Below are 21,354 nucleotides of genomic sequence, written 5' to 3'. Positions count from 1 at the left end.
GACAGAGTTCAGAAATCCGTCTTAACAAATTGGTGTACAGCGGTGGGATACGACTGAAGGTATCCAGTGTTGCGCTCGAACTAAGGCATTTCAGGTTATTCCAAACAGTACACGTAGTGAATTGTTGTAATATAACTTTAAAAAGGCCATAGTCCTATCAAACAGTATGGAAACAAATACCTTGTTAACTTTAAATGCTTCCAAATCAGAAACGCTGAAAAAGATGTGTGCGGAGAGAGGTGTTTCCTCTCAAGGCACAAAATTGGAAATGATCCAGAGAATCGTGGCGTGTCAAGAAGCGCAGCTTGACGCTATAACTTCCGAGGACAGTGCAGAAGGTGGTGGGGCTGCTCTCACTGGCAGAACCGACGGTTCTGCCGCTGCACTGATCCATCGCGACCACGAGGACAGGGAGGATGTAATGTCTAATGTTTCCTCTGCCAGTGTTGATGGGGAGGCTATGCTTGAATTCAAGAAGCAAGAGCTGCGGTTTAGGCAGCAGGAGCTTGAATTCAGCATAGCCAAACTAAAAATCGAACAGGCAGAAAAACAGAAAGACAGGGATCACCAGTTGGAACTGGCCAAGCTTCAGGTTGCAAATGGATCCAAGGGTCCTAGACATGGGTCTGGGGCTTCCTCTCATCCACGGTTTCCAAAAGATCTGCTCAGTGTGTATGAAGAGAGGAATGACATTATGGACTGGCTGAATGCGTTTGAGTATGCATGCGAGGTCCAGGAAGTTGACAATGCTGATAAGATTGTGTGGTTGCTCAGTAGACTGCCCCATTCTGGCTGCAGTGCCATTATGGAAATGTCGAAGGCTGAGCGGGCTGATTTCGCAATGTTAAAGCAAACTCTCATTTTAAAGTTTGGGAAGACTCCGGCCCAATATTTAAAGCGTTTTCGAGAGTATAAGAAAAAGGAAGGTGGTACTTGGGTATCTTATGTCGCTGAATCTTTGAAAAAACTTAACTGGCTGGGTCGAAGGTTATAAGGTTTCTACCTTCGAAGGCATGATCAATCTGGTCATGCTGGAACATATTTTTGCTTCTTCTTCCCCGGAGCTTAAGCAGCATTTGGCCGATTCGAAGGAGATAGATCCTAAGAAGCTGGCCATTGCAGCAGACTTATGGGTGTCACATCGAGTGTCCCATAAGGACAAAACTCATCCTGGTAAGCAGGAGGAAGGGAAAAAGTCCAAAGATATGGAGGGTGGGGAATCTACTAAATCTTCTTCCCATAAGGGCCACAAAAAGAAAAACAAGGGTAAGACACAAGAGAACTCACAGGGTAGTGGAGGTCAGCCTCCGAAACAGAACTCTGGTTACAATAAGCCTCCCTACGTAAACAGACCCACTGGGGCTTGTTTTTCTTGTGGAGCAACTGACCATGTGAAGGGGGATCCCCGTTGTAAGGTTAGACCTTTGGGGGTCCACTCCGCTAATCTGGCTTTCTCCTCCTACGAGGAAGAAGAGATTACAGGAGCATCCTTCTCCTCAGACTCATTTCCCAGCGGAATAGAGGCTGAGGTAGTTTTAGTGTCCCTGGGTTCCTGGGAGCCTAAAGTCGCAGAGGCTTATGCTAGGATTCCGGATAATACCAAGCACTACTTTAAAGACAGTGTGCTGATCAATGGAGTGGATACTCCAGCTCTTAGGGATAGTGGGTGCAGTCGCACTGTAGTGGATTCTACCTTGGTAGACTCAGAGGAAGTTGCCAGAGCTACTCTGATGCCCACTAAGTTGGCTGACGGCCCCCTCCGTATGTTTCCCGTGATCCCTGTAAATCTTACTTTAAATGGTACAGCAGTCAGGATTCCAGTGAGCATTCAGAGAAACGTCCCGGGAAAGGTCTTGTTGGGCAATGATCTCAGAGCTTTAGGGCTCGTAGGAGACACTGCCGAAAGACCCTACACACGGTCTCAAGCACGGGCAGCATTGGCCAAGTCCAATACGCCGCCCCAGCCAAAGGGGAAACCCAAGGCGAAAGGAGTCTACAAGTCATTTCGAGGGAAAGAGAATATTCCCCCGAGCTCGCCTACCACTGCGGTGGAGGAAGTTGGTCAATCGCCCGGGCCTGACGAGGAGGTGGCGATGCCTGAAGTATTCGACCCCAACGATCATCCTGAACTAAAAGACTTGTTAGTTGAAGGAGGTCCTGATAGGGACGAATTCAGTAAAGGCCAACGTGAGTGCCCATCTCTGGAAGGCCTAAGGAGACAGGCCTGCTCCCAGCTTGAGGGTGAGCCTCCTGGGAAGCATAGGATTTATTGGGAAGGTGGACTCCTGTATAGTGAGCCCACAGAGTCTACAGAAGGAGACCATAGGAGGTTGGTGGTTCCCCTTGCTGTTAGGCCCTTCCTCCTGCAGTTGGCGCATGAAGTTCCCCTTGCTGGTCACCTTGGTATTAAGAGGACCAAGCAAAGGTTATCCATGCACTTCTACTGGCCCAAGATGGGGGTGCAAGTAGAAAGTCACTGTAGGAGTTGTGCCTCCTGCCAGTTGTCTGGTAAGGTTGGCGCGACAATCCAAGCTCCGTTGGTACCGCTCCCAGTTGTGGGGGTACCATTTGAAAGGGTAGGGATCGACATCGTTGGTCCCCTTGACCCGCAAACATCCTCGGGCAATAGGTTTATCCTGGTGCCTGTCGACCATGCAACCAGGTATCCTGAGGCCATCCCATTGAAAACTGTAACTGCCAAGTCAGTTGCAAAAGCTTTACTCGGCATATTTACTAGGGTTGGCTTCCCTAAAGAAGTTGTGTCAGATCGTGGCAGCAACTTTATGTCGAAGTATATGCAGGCTATGTGGAAAGAATGTGGGGTCACCTACAAGTTCTCTTCTGCATATCACCCCCAGACCAATGGTCTGGTGGAACGTTTCAACAGAACGTTAAAGAGCATGATTGGGGCTCTGGAGGAGCCTCAGAGAAGAAAATGGGATCTTCTTTTACCATGCCTACTGTTTGCCTACCGAGAGGTACCACAGGAGGGTGTTGGCTTCAGCCCCTTCGAACTTCTGTTCGGTCATCCCGTACGGGGACCCTTAGCCATCGTCAAAGAGGGATGGGAGATGCCCACTCCCCCTGTTACTACCAATGTAGTTGACTATGTGCTAGGGCTCAGAAAACGGATGGTACTTCTGATGGGCTTGGCTAGTGATAAATTGAAGGCAGGGCAAGCGCTGGTGAAACATTGGTACGACCAGAAAGCTTCCCTCATCAACTTTACACCTGGTCAGCAAGTCCTGATCATGAATCCAATAAGGCCTCGAGCTTTACAGGACAAATGGTCAGGCCCTTACACAGTGGTGGAGCCCCTGGGTGAGGTGAACTATTTAGTGGACCTTGGAAGGCCTGGACAGGCTCCAAAAGTGTTCCACGTGAATAGGCTGAAGGCTTTCGTCCCAAGAGTCGAAATCGCAGCACTGCTACTGGCTTCAGATGTTGAGGAAGAGGAGTCAGAACCTCTCCCCGACCTGTTCCAAAGCGGTCCTTCAGATAGCTCCGTTGAGGGTGTCCGAGTGGCCCCTCACCTGACTTCTGATCAGCAGGCTGAGGTGAAAAGTTTGCTTAGGCAGTTTTCCCCCCTGTTTTCACAGTCCCCTGGTTTGACACCTTGGTGCAAACATAACATTGACACAGGAGACAGTGTACCTACCAAAAGTAGGGGATACAGGATGTCAGATAAAGTACGGTCTTATATTAAGACCGAGGTCAACAAGATGTTAGACCTTGGGGTGATTGAACCCTCTAGTAGTCCTTGGTCCAGTCCTGTGGTGTTGGTTCCAAAGGCAGGCACTTCTGCATTGAGGTTCTGCATGGATTACAGGGCTCTGAATGCTGTCACCAAGACAGATGCACACCCCTTGCCTCGAACAGATGAGCTGGTGGATACTTTGGGTGCCTCCAAGTACCTCAGCACGTTTGACCTCACTGCTGGCTATTGGCAAATAGCTTTAGCAGAACATGCCAAGGAGAAGACAGCATTTTCTACTCCAGACGGCCTTTACCAATTCCGGGTAATGCCGTTCGGGTTGAAGAATGCACCTGCCACTTTCCAGAGGCTTGTGAATCATGTGTTGAATGGGTTGGACGAATTCTGTCTTGCATATCTGGACGATATAGCAGTTTTCAGTGCCACCTGGGAAGACCATGTGAAACACCTCAGGATTGTGCTCCAGGCTCTTCAGAAAGCCCACTTGACCATAAAGGCTAGTAAATGCCAGATTGGTCAAGGCTCAGTGGTTTACCTTGGACATGAAGTAGGTGGAGGGAGGATACAGCCTCTACCCAGTAAAGTACAAGCAGTACAAGACTGGCCTACCCCCACTACGCAAACCCAAGTGAGAGCCTTCTTAGGACTCACGGGGTATTATCGCAATTTTGTGGCAGACTATGGCACCATAGCTGCTCCTCTGACTGCCCTCACAACTCCGAAGAAACCCAAGAAGGTAACTTGGACCGACGAGTGTGAGAAGGCCTTCAATGGCTTAAAAGACTCCTTGTGCCAGGCCCCTGTGCTCAGGGCCCCTGATTATCAAAGACCTTTTATCGTGCAGACGGATGCCTCTGACACTGGGATAGGAGCTGTACTATCACAAGTAGATGAGAAGGGTAAGGAACACCCTATCGGTTTTATTAGTCGCCAGCTTAAGGACAGAGAGCTCAGATGGTCCACGGTAGAGAAAGAATGTTTCTCTGTTGTGTGGGCCCTAAGGAAGCTGAGGCCCTACCTCTATGGGACCCACTTCACTGTGCAGACTGACCATAAGCCGTTAAAGTGGCTAATGAACATGAAGGGGGAGAATCCAAAGTTGCTTAGGTGGTCCATAAGTCTACAAGGCTTCGACTTCACTATTGAGCATAGGCCAGGTGTCCAACATAGCAATGCTGATGGGTTGTCCAGAATGTTTAACCGACCTGAACAAGAGACTCATCCAGGGGTGGATTAGTTCCCCCTGTCCATAGTCTGGGAGGGGCGAGTGTTAGGAAAGATTTCGTAATTGTAGGGAACTTTCCTTCCATGTGGCAACCCCTAAACTTTTTGCTATTGTTTTTAACCTTGTTCTTGACTTTGCCAGAGAAGTACAGCCTTCTGCCGCACTTCTCTGGGCTTTCGCTCCTTTCTTACGGGGAAACTGACATGCCCTTAAGACAGTCAGTACCGGGGAACGCTGTTTCCCGTAGTTTCTTCTATCGTGTTGCGGCTTTAGTGCAACATGACACAAGAGGGCACTGTAAGCTAAGTTACAGCTCTCTTGGGTCTCTAGCCTTCTACAGACCCTAGATACTCTTTTAGGATGATATTTGATCGGTGCAAGTCATTCAGGGACTCGAATGGTGGCAGCGATCGCTTTGTTTATTTTGAGCTCCTTTTGGCGTTCTGAGCACGTTTTTGCCCTGAACCCAAAATGGTGGCCTGGCTCTCCAAAATGGCCAGACCACGAGGCTCCTTTGTCTTGTCCACTGACCGTCTTGCTCCCTTCACCTTCCCCAGGTCGGGCGACCCGGGGCCTTCCTTATTTTGGGCATGTACTTTCCCGCGAAACGTAGTTGCTTTCGCGGGCTTCTACATGTCGTTTGTGTGCCTCCAGGGTGTGGGCTGGGATGTCTGGTCCCAATACACATCCTGGGTGCCAGAGAGTCTGGGGTAGTGTGAATGCCTGGGACCACCGTGGTCCGTGATTGGTCCACGTATGGTATGTGTGTTGATGAGCGGATCTCCCATTGGCTCCCCTCCGTTTTGGCGCGAAGGGAACCGTGGATAAGAGGGAGCTGGAAACACCACTACCATGTCGATCTCCTGAGTTCTCACGAACGAAGGAATACAGGAGCCAAGTATCCTGCAACCCAGAGGCTGGACCGAGGAATCGCTGGTGACCTGCTGAAGGAATCCTCCTTTGCACTGCTGTCGTCCTGTGAAACCCTTTCCTCCTTGGATCGAACCAGAAGGCCTGTACTGGTGCTTCGACCTTTGGAATAGCAGGAACAGCTATTCCCGGCGACTTCATCATCTCCTGCCAAGTAAGCCTTCGGAAGTGTCTCTGGGCCATCCAGTTGACTGACCAGCTTACAAGGGAGTCCTGCTCTGTAACTGCCGCCAGGTTGTGTTGTATTTCGAGTCCTTGTCACTCTCCCACGCTTCGTACACTTGGCGTTCCCAAGTCTGAAGGGAGGAGTGTACATTTGGCTTGAATACACACGGCCGCTCCGTTGTCCTGCTGCAGCAACAAAACTGTGCTGGTTTCGTCGATTGGGACGTCCTTTTGCTCTACACGACTACGAGGCGTTCCCTGCTCTTCTGAACCTGCCAGCTGCTGAAACAAACGTGGAGAAGCCTGGGTCTGCTTGCTTCGGGGACCGGTGAGTAGTAGTCGCCCTCCTGCAGTATCCCATTGCTTTTCCCTGCTGTGTAAAAACAGCACCCTTTTGGCCGTACTCGCGCTCTGCTTCTGCCTGCTGTGGAGGCTGCGCTTGAGTTGCGGAACCTGTTCTCCTTCTGCTGTGCACTAACCCGAACTGCCTGACTTCCTCCGAAGAGCTTCCCCTTTTGCCCGTTGGCACCGGCGTGGCAGGTACTTTGAGCACAAGGCTCCACTCTTCGCAGGGCTCGGACTTCCATCTAGTTAGGTGCCTCTAAAGGCGAACTGAGTCAAAAGCGTTATCGCACTGCCTGTTTTCCTTTCCTTTCAGGTGGACTACATATTTCGTGCTTTAAACGCTTGCGACTGTGTATTTGTATATATATTGTGTTGATTTGGTATGTGTTGGCTTAATACTGTGTTATTGTGATTTTCTCGCTACGGTCGTTGTTTTAAAGGCCTTAAAATAAATGTGTTTATATTTTTGATATAACAACTGTTTGGAGTAGTTTGTAAGCGCTCTTGCTTTGTGTGCTCATTGCGGGCTTTCAGTCACCCTCACCCCTCTTGAGACCTAGTCTTGACCGCCGCGATCGCTACCTTGATTGGTCTGGCTTGTCCAGAGGTTACCCTGTTCCAAGTAATTAGGTTGGCCTTCTGAACTTCTGCGCCACCAGGACAGAGTTCAGAAATCCGTCTTAACAAATGCTTAGACCAAACCTGAGACCCTTCCTATAACATGAGATGTGATATCCAACTCCTTCCCGTTCCAAACCTGAGACCCTTTCTATAGCAAGAATCTAATATCCAACTCCTTCCCATTCCAATCCTGACACCATTCCTATAGCATGAGATGTGATATCTCAATGCTTCTAATACCAAACCTGAGATCCTTCCTATGACATGAGATGTGATATCCAATTCCTTCCCATTCCAAACCTGAGAGCCTTCCTATAGCATGAGATGTGATATCGAAGTATTTCCCATTCCAATCCTGAGACCCTTCCTATAACATGAGATGTGATATCCAACTCCTTTCCATTCCAACCTGACACCCTTCCTATAGCATGAGATGGGATATCCAACTACTTCCAAATCCAATCCTGATACCCTTCCGATAGCATGAGATGTGATATCTCAATCCCTCTAATACCAAACCTGAGATCCTTCCTATAACATGAGATGTGATATCAAAATCCTTCCCCTTCCAAACCTGAGACCCTCCCTTTAGCATGAGATGTGATATCCAACTCCTTCCCATTCCAATCCGGAGACCCTTCTGATAGCATGAGATGTGATATGCAATGCCTCTAATACCAAACCTGAGATCCTACCTCTAACATGAAATGTGATATCCAACTCCTTCCCTTTCCAAACGTGAGAGCCTCCCTATAGCATGAGATGGGATATTCAAGTCCTTCCCATTCCAATCCTGAGACCCTTCCTATAGCATGAGATGTGATATCTCAATGCTTCTAATACCAAACCTGAGACCCTTCTATTAACATAAGATGGGATATCCAACTCCTTCCCATTCCAATCCTGAGACCCTTCCAATAGCAGAGATGTGATATCCCAATGCTGATACCAAACCTGAGACCCTTCCTATGGCATGAGATGTCATATACAACTCCTTCCCATTCCAATCCTGAGACCCTTCCTATAGAATGAGATGTGATATCTCAATGCTTATACCAAACCTGAGGCCCTTCCTATAGCATGAGATGTGATATCCAACTCCTTCCCATTCCAATCCTGAGACCCTTCCTATAACATGAGATGTGATGTCTCAATGCTTCTAATACCAAACCTGAGATCCTTCCTATGGCATGAGATGTCATATAAAACTCCTTCCCATTCCATTCCTGAGACCCTTCCTATAGCATGAGATGTGATATCCAACTCCTTCCCATTCCAATCCTGAGACCCTTCCTATAGCATGAGATGTGATATCCAAATCCTTCCCATTCCAATCGTGAGACCCTTCCTATAGCATGAGATGTGATATCCAAAACCTTCCCTTTCCAAAACTGAGAGCCTACCTATAGCATGAGATGTGATATCCAACTCCTTCCCATTCCAATCCTGAGACCCTTCCTATAGCATGAGATGTGATATCTCAATGCTTATACCAAACCTGAGACCCTTCCTATAGCATGAGATGTGATATCCAAATCCTTCCCATTCCAATCCTGAGACCCTTCCTATAGCATGAGATGTGATATCCAAATCCTTCCCCTTCCAAACCTGAGACCCTCCCTTTAGCATGAGATGTGATATCCAACTCCTTCCCATTCCAATCCTGAGACCCTTCTGATAGCATGAGATGTTATATCTCAATGCCTCTAATACCAAACCTGAGATCCTACCTCTAACATGAAATGTGATATCCAACTCCTTCCCATTGCAATCTTGAGACAGTTTCTATAGCATGAGATGTGATATCTCAATGCTTATACCAAACCTGAGACCCTTCCTATAGCATGAGATGTGATATCCAAATCCTTCCCATTCCAATCGTGAGACCCTTCCTATAGCATGAGATGTGATATCTCAATGCCTCTAATACCAAACCTGAGATCCTACCTCTATAATGAAATTTGATATGCAACTCCTTCCCCTTCCAAACCTGATAGCCTTCCTATAGCATGAGATGTGATATCCAAGTCCTTCCCATTCCAATCCTGATACCCTTCCTATAACATGAGATGTGATATCCAACTCCTTCCCATTCCAACCTGAGACCCTTCCTATAGCATGAGATGGAATATCCAACTCCTTCCAAATCCAATCCTGATACCCTTCCGATAGCATGAGTTGTGATATCCCAATGCTTCTACAAAACCTGAGACCCATACCATGGCATGAGATGTGATATCAAACTCCTTCCCATTCCAATCCTGACACCCTTCCTATAGCTTGAGATGTGATATCCAACTCCTTCCATTCCAATTCTGAGACCCTTCCGATAGCAGAGATGTGATATCTCAATGCTTATACCAAACCTGAGACCCTTGCTATAACATGAGATGTGATATTCAAGTCCTTCCCATTCCAATCCTGAGACCCTTCCTATAGCATGAGATGTGATATCTCAATGCTTCTAATACCAAACCTGAGACCCTTCCTATAATGAGATGGGATATCCAACTCCTTCCCATTCCAATCCTGAGACCCTTCCGATAGCAGAGATGTGATATCTCAAAGCTTATACCAAACCTGAGACCCTTCCTATGGCATGAGATGTCAAATACAACTCCTTCCGATTCCAATCCTGAGACCCTTCCTATAGCATGAGATGTGATATCTCAATGCTTCTAATAATAAACCTGAGATCCTTCCTATAACATGAGATGTGATATCCAACTCCTTCCCATTCCAAACCTGAGACCCTTCCGATTGCATGAGATGTGATATCAAACTACTTCCCATTCCAATCCTGAGACCCTTCCTATACCATGAGATGTGATATCTCAATGCTTCTAATACCAAACCTGACACCCGTCCTAAAACATGAGATGTGATGTCCAAATCCTTCCCCTTCCAAACCTGAGATCTTTCCTTTAGCATGAGATGTGATATCCAACTCCTTCCCATTCCAATCCTGAGACCCTTCCTATACCATGAGATGTGATATCTCAATGCTTCTAATACCAAACCTGACACCCGTCCTAAAACATGAGATGTGATGTCCAAATCCTTCCCCTTCCAAACCTGAGATCTTTCCTTTAGCATGAGATGTGATATCCAACTCCTTCCCATTCCAATCCTGAGACCCTTCCTATACCATGAGATGTGATATCTCAATGCTTCTAATACCAAACCTGACACCCGTCCTAAAACATGAGATGTGATGTCCAAATCCTTCCCCTTTCAAACCTGAGATCTTTCCTTTAGCATGAGATGTGATATCCAACTCCTTCCCATTCCAATCCTGAGACCCTTCCTATAGCATGATATGTGATATCACAATTTTTCTAATACCAAACCTGAGATCCTTCCTATAACATGAGATGTGTATCCAAATCCTTCCCTTTCCAAACCTGAGACCCTTCCGATAGCATTAGATGTGATATCTCAATGCTTCTAAAACCAAACATGAGAACCATCCTATAACATGAGATGTGAAATCGAAATCCTTCCCTTTCCAAACCTGAGACCCTCCGTATAGCATGAGATGTGATATCTAAGTCCTTCCCATTCCTATCCTGAGACCCTTCCGATAGCAGAGATATGATATCTCAATGCTTGGACCAAACCTGAGAACCTTCCTATGGCATGAGATGTGATATCCAACTCCTTCCCATTCCAATCTTGAGACCCTTCCTATAGCATGAGATGTGATATCTCAATGCTTCTATCAAACCTGAGTCCCTTCCTTTAGCATGAGATGTGATATCCAACTCCTTCCCATTCCAATCCTGAAACCCTTCCTATAGCATGAGATGTGATATTTCAAAGCTTCTAATACCAAACCTGGGACCCGTCCTATAACATGAGATATGATATCCAAATCCTTCCCCTTCCAAACCTGAGACCCTTCCTTTAGCATGAGATGTGATATCTCAATGTTTCTAATAAAAAACCTGAGACTCTTCCTATAGCAAGAGATGTGATATCCAAATCCTTCCCATTCCAATCCTGAGACCCTTCCTATAACATGAGATGTGATATCTCAATGCCTCTAATACCAAACCAGAGATTCTTCCTATAACATGAGCTGTGATATCTCAATGCTTCTAATACCAAACCTGAGACCCTTCCTATAACATAAGATGGGATATCCAACTCCTTCCCATTCCAATCCTGAGACCCTTCCGATAGCAGAGATGTGATATCTCAATGCTTATACCAAACCTGAGACCCTTCCTGTGGCATGAGATGTCATATAAAACTCCTTCCCATTCCAATCCTGAGACCCTTCCTATAGCATGATATGTGATATCACAATTTTTCTAATACCAAACCTGAGATCCTTCCTATAACATGAGATGTGTATCCAACTCCTTCCCATTCCAAAACCTGAGACCCTTCCTATAGCATGAGATGTGATATCTTAATGCTTCTAAAACCAAACCTGAGAACCATCCAATAACATATGTGAAATCCAAATCCTTCCCTTTCCAAACCTGAGACCCTTCCGATAGCATTAGATGTGATATCTCAATGCTTCTAAAACCAAACATGAGAACCATCCTATAACATGAGATGTGAAATCCAAATCCTTCCCTTTCCAAACCTGAGACCCTTCCTATAGCTTGAGATGTGATATCAAACTCCTTCCCATTCCAATCCTGTGATAGCTCGAGATGTGATATCCAACTCCTTCCCATTCCAATCCTGAGACCCTTCCTATACCATGAGATGTGATATCTCAATGCTTCTAATACCAAACCTGAGACCCCTCCTAAAACATGAGATGTGAGATCCAAATCCTTCCCCCTCCAAACCTGAGAACCTTCCTATAGCTTGAGATGTGATATCAAACTCCTTCCCATTCCAATCCTGAGATAGCTTGAGATGTGATATCCAACTCCTTCCCATTCCTATCCTGAGACCCTTCCGATAGCAGAGATGTGATATCTCAATGCTTGTACCAAACCTGAGACCCTTCCTATGGCATGAGATGTGATATCCAACTCCTTCCCATTCCAATCCTGAGACCCTTCCTATAGCATGATATGTGATATCTCAATGCTTATACCAAACCTGAGACCCTTCCTATAGCATGAGATGTGATATCCAAATCCTTCCCATTCCAATCCTGAGACCCTTCCTATAGCATGAGATGTGATATCTCAATGCCTCTAATACCAAACCTGAGATCCTTCCTTGAACATGAAATGTGATATCCCACTCCTTCCCTTTCCAAACCTGAGAGTCTACCTATAGCATGAGATGTGATATCCAAGTCCTTCCCATTCCAATCCTTAGACACTTCCTACAGCATGAGATGTGATATCTCAATGATTCTATTACCAAACCTGAGACCCGTCCTATACCAGGAGATGGGATATCCAACTCCTTCCCATTTCAATCCTGAGAAACTTCTGATAGCAGAGATGTGATATCTCAATGCTTAGACCAAACCTGAGACCCTTCCTATAACATGAGATGTGATATCCAACTCCTTCCAGTTCCAAACCTGAGACCCTTTCTATAGCAAGAATCTAATATCCAACTCCTTCCCATTCCAATCCTGAGACCATTCCTATAGAATGAGATGTGATATCTCAATGCTTCTAATACCAAACCTGAGATCCTTCCTATGATATGAGATGTGATATCCAATTCCTTCCCATTCCAAACCTGAGACCCTTCCTATAGCAGAGATGTGATATCTCAATGCTTATACCAAACCTGAGACCCTTCCTGTGGCATGAGATGTCATATAAAACTCCTTCCCATTCCAATCCTGAAACCCTTCCTATAGCATGATATGTGATATCACAATTTTTCTAATACCAAACCTGAGATCCTTCCTATAACATGAGATGTGTATCCAACTCCTTCCCATTGCAAAACCTGAGACCCTTCCTATAGCATGAGATGTGATATCTTAGTGCTTCTAAAACCAAACCTGAGAACCATCCAATAACATATGTGAAATCCAAATCCTTCCCTTTCCAAACCTGAGACCCTTCCGATAGCATTAGATGTGATATCTCAATGCTTCTAAAACCAAACATGAGAACCATCCTATAACATGAGATGTGAAATCCAAATCCTTCCCTTTCCAAACCTGAGACCCTTCCTATAGCTTGAGATGTGATATCAAACTCCTTCCCATTCCAATCCTGTGATAGCTCGAGATGTGATATCCAACTCCTTCCCATTCCAATCCTGAGACCCTTCCTATACCATGAGTTGTGATATCTCAATGCTTCTAATACCAAACCTGAGACCCGTCCTAAAACATGAGATGTGAGATCCAAATCCTTCCCCCTCCAAACCTGAGAACCTTCCTATAGCTTGAGATGTGATATCAAACTCCTTCCCATTCCAATCCTGAGATAGCTTGAGATGTGATATCCAACTCCTTCCCATTCCTATCCAGAGACCCTTCCGATAGCAGAGATGTGATATCTCAATGCTTGTACCAAACCTGAGACCCTTCCTATGGCATGAGATGTGATATCCAACTCCTTCCCATTCCAATCCTGAGACCCTTCCTATAGCATGATATGTGATATCTCAATGCTTATACCAAACCTGAGACCCTTCCTATAGCATGAGATGTGATATCCAAATCCTTCCCATTCCAATCCTGAGACCCTTCCTATAGCATGAGATGTGATATCTCAATGCCTCTAATACCAAACCTGAGATCCTTCCTTGAACATGAAATGTGATATCCCACTCCTTCCCTTTCCAAACCTGAGAGTCTACCTATAGCATGAGATGTGATATCCAAGTCCTTCCCATTCCAATCCTTAGACACTTCCTACAGCATGAGATCTGATATCTCAATGATTCTATTACCAAACCTGAGACCCGTCCTATACCATGAGATGGGATATCCAACTCCTTCCCATTTCAATCCTGAGAAACTTCTGATAGCAGAGATGTGATATCTCAATGCTCAGACCAAACCTGAGACCCTTCCTATAACATGAGATGTGATATCCAACTCCTTCCAGTTCCAAACCTGAGACCCTTTCTATAGCAAGAATCTAATATCCAACTCCTTCCCATTCCAATCCTGAGACCATTCCTATAGAATGAGATGTGATATCTCAATGCTTCTAATACCAAACCTGAGATCCTTCCTATGACATGAGATGTGATATCCAATTCCTTCCCATTCCAAACCTGAGACCCTTCCTATAGCATGAGATGTGATATCTCAATGCTTCTAATACCAAACCTGACATCCTTCCTATAACATGAGATGTGATATCCAAATCCTTCCCCTTCCAAACCAGAGACCCTCCCTTTAGCATGAGATGCGATATCCAACTCCTTCCCTTTCCAATCCTGAGACATTTCTGATAGCATGAGATGTGATATCTCAATGCCTCTAATACCAAACCTGAGATCCTACCTCTAACATGAAATGTGATATCCAACTCCTTCCCCTTGCAAACCTGAGAGCCTTCCTATAGCATGAGATGTGATATCGAAGTATTTCCCATTCCAATCCTGAGACCCTTCCTATAACATGAGATGTGATATCCAACTCCTTCCCATTCCAACCTGAGACCCTTCCTATAGCATGAGATGGGATATCCAACTAATTCCAAATCCAATCCTGATACCCTTCCGATAGCATGAGATGTGATATCTCAATCCCTCTAATACCAAACCTGAGATCCTTCCTATAACATGAGATGTGATATCAAAATCCTTCCCCTTCCAAACCTGAGACGCTCCCTTTAGCATGAGATGTGATATCCAACTCCTTCCCATTCCAATCCTGAGACCCTTCTGATAGCATGAGATGTGATATTCAATGCCTCTAATACCAAACCTGAGATCCTACCTCTAACATGAAATGTGATATCCAACTCCTTCCCTTTCCAAACGTGAGAGCCTCCCTATAGCATGAGATGGGATATTCAAGTCCTTCCCATTCCAATCCTGAGACCCTTCCTATAGCATGAGATGTGATATCTCAATGCTTCTAATACCAAACCTGAGACCCTTCCTATAACATAAGATTCGATATCCAACTCCTTCCCATTCCAATCGTGAGACCCTTCCTATAGCATGAGATGTGATATCCAAAACCTTCCCTTTCCAAAACTGAGAGCCTACCTATAGCATGAAATGTGATATCCAACTCCTTCCCATTCCAATCCTGAGACCCTTCCTATAGCATGAGATGTGATATCTCAATGCTTATACCAAACCTGAGACCCTTCCTATAGCATGAGATGTGATATCCAAATCCTTCCCATTCCAATCCTGAGACCCTTCCTATAGCATGAGATGTGATATCCAAATCCTTCCCCTTCCAAACCTGAGACCCTCCCTTTAGCATGAGATGTGATATCCAACTCCTTCCCATTCCAATCCTGAGACCTTTCTGATAGCATGAGATGTTATATCTCAATGCCTCTAATACCAAACCTGAGATCCTACCTCTAACATGAAATGTGATATCCAAGTCCTTCCCCTTCTAAACCTGGGAGCCTTCCTATAACATGAGATGTGATATCGAAGTGCTTCCCATTCCAACCCTGAGACCCTTCCTATAACATGAGATGTGATATCCAACTCCTTCCCATTCCAATCCTGAGACCCTTCCTATAGCATGAGATGTGATGTCTCAATGCTTCTAATACCAAATCTGAGATCCTTCCTATAACATGAGATGTGATATCCAACTCCTTCCCATTGCAATCTTGAGACTGTTTCTATAGCATGAGATGTGATATCTCAATGCTTATACCAAACCTGAGACCCTTCCTATAGCATGAGATGTGATATCCAAATCCTTCCCATTCCAATCGTGAGACCCTTCCTATAGCATGAGATGTGATATCTCAATGCCTCTAATACCAAACCTGAGATCCTACCTCTAAAATGAAATTTGATATGCAACTCCTTCCCCTTCCAAACCTGATAGCCTTCCTATAGCATGAGATGTGATATCCAAGTCCTTCCCATTCCAATCCTGATACCCTTCCTATAACATGAGATGTGATATCCAATTCCTTCCCATTCCAACCTGAGACCCTTCCTATAGCATGAATGGGATATCCAACTCCTTCCAAATCCAATCCTGATACCCTTCCGATAGCATGAGATGTGATATCCAACTCCTTCCCATTCCAATCCTGACACCCTTCCTATAGCTTGAGATGTGATATCCAACTCCTTCCCATTCCAATTCTGAGACCAGTGCTATACCATGGGACTTGATATCTCAATGCTTCTAATAGCAAACCTGAGACCGGTCCTATAACATGAGATGTGATATCCAAATCCTTCCCCTTCCAAACCTTGGACCCTTCCTTTATCATGAGATGTGATATCCAAGTCGTTCCCATTCCAATCCTGAGACCCTTCCTATAGCATGAGATGTGATATCTCAATGCTTCTAATACCAAACCTGAGACCCTTGCTATAACATGAGATGTGATATTCAAGTCCTTCCCATTCCAATCCTGAGACCCTTCCTATAGCATGAGATGTGATATCTCAATGCTTCTAATACCAAACCTGAGACCCTTCCTATAATGAGATGGGATATCCAACTCCTTCCCATTCCAATCCTGAGACCCTTCCGATAGCAGAGATGTGATAGCTCAATGCTTATACCAAACCTGAGACCCTTCCTATGGCATGAGATGTCAAATACACCTCCTTCCGATTCCAATCCTGAGACCCTTCCTATAGCATGAGATGTGATATCTCAATGCTTCTAATAATAAACCTGAGATCCTTCCTATAACATGAGATGTGATATCCAACTCCTTCCCATTCCAATCCTGAGATAGCTTGAGATGTGATATCCAACTCCTTCCCATTCCAATCCTGAGACCCTTCCTATACTATGAGATGTGATATCTCAATGCTTCTAATACCAAACCTGACACCCGTCCTAAAACATGAGATGTGATATCCAACTCCTTCCCATTCCAAACCTGAGACCCTTCCGATTGCATGAGATGTGATATCAAACTCCTTCCCATTCCAATACTGAGATAGCTTGAGATGTGATATCCAACTCCTTCCCATTCCAATCCTGAGACCCTTCCTATAGCCTGAGATGTGATATCTTAATGCTTCTAAAACCAAACCTGAGAACCATCCAATAACATATGTGAAATCCAAATCCTTCCCTTTCCAAACCTGAGACCCTCCGATAGCATTACATGTGATATCTCAATGCTTCTAAAACCAAACATGAGAACCATCCTATAACATGAGATGTGAAATCCAAATCCTTCCCTTTCCAAACCTGAGACCCTCCCTATAGCATGGGATGTGATATCTAAGTCCTTCCCATTCCTATCCTGGGACCCTTCCGATAGCAGACATGTGATATCTCAATGCTCGGACCAAACCTGAGACCCTTCCTATGACATGAGATGTGATATCCAACTCCTTCCCATTCCAATCCTGAGACCCTTCCTATAGCATGAGATGTGATATCTCAATGCTTCTATCAAACCTGAGTCCCTTCCTTTAGCATGAGATGTGATATCCAACTCCTTCCCATTCCAATCCTGAGACCCTTCCTATAGCATGAGATGTGATATTTCAAAGCTTCTAATACCAAACCTGGGACCCGTCCTATAACATGAGATATGATATCCAAATCCTTCCCCTTCCAAACCTGAGTCCCTTCCTTTAGCATGAGATGTGATATCCAAATCCTTCCCATTCCAATCCTGAAACCCTTCCTATAGCATGAGATGTGATATCTCAATGTTTCTAATAAAAAACCTGAGACTCTTCGTATAGCAAGAGATGTGATATCCAAATCCTTCCCATTCCAATCCTGAGACCCTTCCGATAACATGAGATGTGATATCGCAATGCCTCTAATACCAAACCTGAGATTCTTCCTATAACATGAGATGTGATATCTCAATGCTTCTAATACCAAACCTGAGACCCTCCCTTTAGCATGAGATGTGATATCCGACTCCTTCCCATTCCAATCCTGAGACCCTTCTGATAGCATGAGATGTGATATCTCAATGCCTCTAATACCAAACCAGAGATTCTTCCTATAACATGAGATGTGATATCTCAATGCTTCTAATACCAAACCTGAGACCCTCCCTTTAGCATGAGGTGTGATATCCGACTCCTTCCCATTCCAATCCTGAGACCCTTCTGATAGCATGAGATGTGATATCTCAATGCTTCTAACACCAAACCTGAGACCCTTCCTATAGCATGAGATGGGATATCCAACTCCTTCCAAATCCAATCCTGATACCCTTCCGATAGCATGAGATGTGATATCCCAATGCTTCTACAAAACCTGAGACCCATACCCTGGCATGAGATGTGATATCAAACTCCTTCCCATTCCAATCCTGACACCCTTCCTATAGCTTGAGATGTGATATCCAACTCCTTCCCATTCCAATTCTGAGACCAGTCCTATACCATGGGACTTGATATCTCAATGCTTCTAATAGCAAACCTGAGACCGGTCCTATAACATGAGATGTGATATCCAAATCCTTCCCCTTCCAAACCTTGGACCCTTCCTTTATCATGAGATGTGATATCCAAGTCGTTCCCATTCCAATCCTGAGACCCTTCCTATAGCATGAGATGTGATATCTCAATGCTTCTAATACCAAACCTGAGACCCTTGCTATAACATGAGATGTGATATTCAAGTCCTTCCCATTCCAATCCTGAGACCCTTCCTATAGCATGAGATGTGATATCTCAATGCTTCTAATACCAAACCTGAGACCCTTCCTATAATGAGATGGGATATCCAACTCCTTCCCATTCCAATCCTGAGACCCTTCCGATAGCAGAGATGTGATAGCTCAATGCTTATACCAAACCTGAGACCCTTCCTATGGCATGAGATGTCAAATACTCCTCCTTCCGATTCCAATCCTGAGACCCTTCCTATAGCATGAGATGTGATATCTCAATGCTTCTAATAATAAACCTGAGATCCTTCCTATAACATGAGATGTGATATCCAACTCCTTCCCATTCCAATCCTGAGATAGCTTGAGATGTGATATCCAACTCCTTCCCATTCCAATCCTGAGACCCTTCCTATACTATGAGATGTGATATCTCAATGCTTCTAATACCAAACCTGACACCCGTCCTAAAACATGAGATGTGATATCCAACTCCTTCCCATTCCAAACCTGAGACCCTTCCGATTGCATGAGATGTGATATCAAACTCCTTCCCATTCCAATACTGAGATAGCTTGAGATGTGATATCCAACTCCTTCCCATTCCAATCCTGAGACCCTTCCTATAGCCTGAGATGTGATATCTTAATGCTTCTAAAACCAAACCTGAGAACCATCCAATAACATATGTGAAATCCAAATCCTTCCCTTTCCAAACCTGAGACCCTCCGATAGCATTACATGTGATATCTCAATGCTTCTAAAACCAAACATGAGAACCATCCTATAACATGAGATGTGAAATCCAAATCCTTCCCTTTCCAAACCTGAGACCCTCCCTATAGCATGGGATGTGATATCTAAGTCCTTCCCATTCCTATCCTGGGACCCTTCCGATAGCAGACATGTGATATCTCAATGCTCGGACCAAACCTGAGACCCTTCCTATGACATGAGATGTGATATCCAACTCCTTCCCATTCCAATCCTGAGACCCTTCCTATAGCATGAGATGTGATATCTCAATGCTTCTATCAAACCTGAGTCCCTTCCTTTAGCATGAGATGTGATATCCAACTCCTTCCCATTCCAATCCTGAGACCCTTCCTATAGCATGAGATGTGATATTTCAAAGCTTCTAATACCAAACCTGGGACCCGTCCTATAACATGAGATATGATATCCAAATCCTTCCCCTTCCAAACCTGAGACCCTTCCTTTAGCATGAGATGTGATATCCAAATCCTTCCCATTCCAATCCTGAAACCCTTCCTATAGCATGAGATGTGATATCTCAATGTTTCTAATAAGAAACCTGAGACTCTTCCTATAGCAAGAGATGTGATATCCAAATCCTTCCCATTCCAATCCTGAGACCCTTCCTATAACATGAGATGTGATATCGCAATGCCTCTGATACCAAACCTGAGATTCTTCCTATAACATGAGATGTGATATCTCAATGCTTCTAATACCAAACCTGAGACCCTCCCTTTAGCATGAGATGTGATATCCGACTCCTTCCCATTCCAATCCTGAGACCCTTCTGATAGCATGAGATGTGATATCTCAATGCCTCTAATACCAAACCAGAGATTCTTCCTATAACATGAGATGTGATATCTCAATGCTTCTAATACCAAACCTGAGACCCTCCCTTTAGCATGAGGTGTGATATCCGACTCCTTCCCATTCCAATCCTGAGACCCTTCTGATAGCATGAGATGTGATATCTCAATGCTTCTAACACCAAACCTGAGACCCTTCCTATAACATAAGATGGGATATCCAACTCCTTCCCATTCCAATCCTGAGACCCTTCCGATAGCAAAGATGTGATATCTCAATGCTTATACCAAACCTGAGACCCTTCCTGTGGCATGAGATGTCATATCCAACTCCTTCCCATTCCAATCCTGAGACCCTTCCTATAGCATGATATGTGATATCACAATTTTTCTAATACCAAACCTGAGATCCTTCCTATAACATGAGATGTGTATCCAACTCCTTCCCACTCCAAAACCTGAGACCCTTCCTATAGCATGAGATGTGATATCTTAATGCTTCTAAAAACAAACCTGAGAACCATCCAATAACATATGTGAAATCCAAATCCTTCCCTTTCCAAACCTGAGACCCTTCCGATAGCATTAGATGTGATATCTCAATGCTTCTAAAACCAAACATGAGAACCATCCTATAACATGAGATGTGAAATCCAAATCCTTCCCTTTCCAAACTTGAGACCCTTCCTATAGCTTGAGATGTGATATCAAACTCCTTCCCATTCCAATCCTGTGATAGCTTGAGATGTGATATCCAACTCCTTCCCATTCCAATCCTGAGACCCTTCCTATACCATGAGATGTGATATCTCAATGCTTCTAATACCAAACCTGAGACCCGTCCTAAAACATGAGATATGAGATCCAAATCCTTCCCCTTCCAAACCTGAGAACCTTCCTATAGCTTGAGATGTGATATCAAACTCCTTCCCATTCCAATCCTGAGATAGCTTGAGATGTGATATCCAACACCTTCCCATTCCTATCCTGTGACCCTTCCGATAGCAGAGATGTGATATCTCAATGCTTGTACCAAACCTGAGACCCTTCCTATGGCATGAGATGTGATATCCAACTCCTTCCCATTCCAATCCTGAAACCCTTCCTATAGCATGAGATGTAATA

Source organism: Ambystoma mexicanum, unplaced genomic scaffold, assembly GCF_040938575.1.
Source record: "Ambystoma mexicanum isolate Mex_15411 unplaced genomic scaffold, UKY_AmexF1_1 Mex_scaf3, whole genome shotgun sequence".
Classification (NCBI taxonomy): domain Eukaryota; kingdom Metazoa; phylum Chordata; class Amphibia; order Caudata; family Ambystomatidae; genus Ambystoma; species Ambystoma mexicanum.
This window is presented reverse-complemented; position numbering follows the sequence as displayed.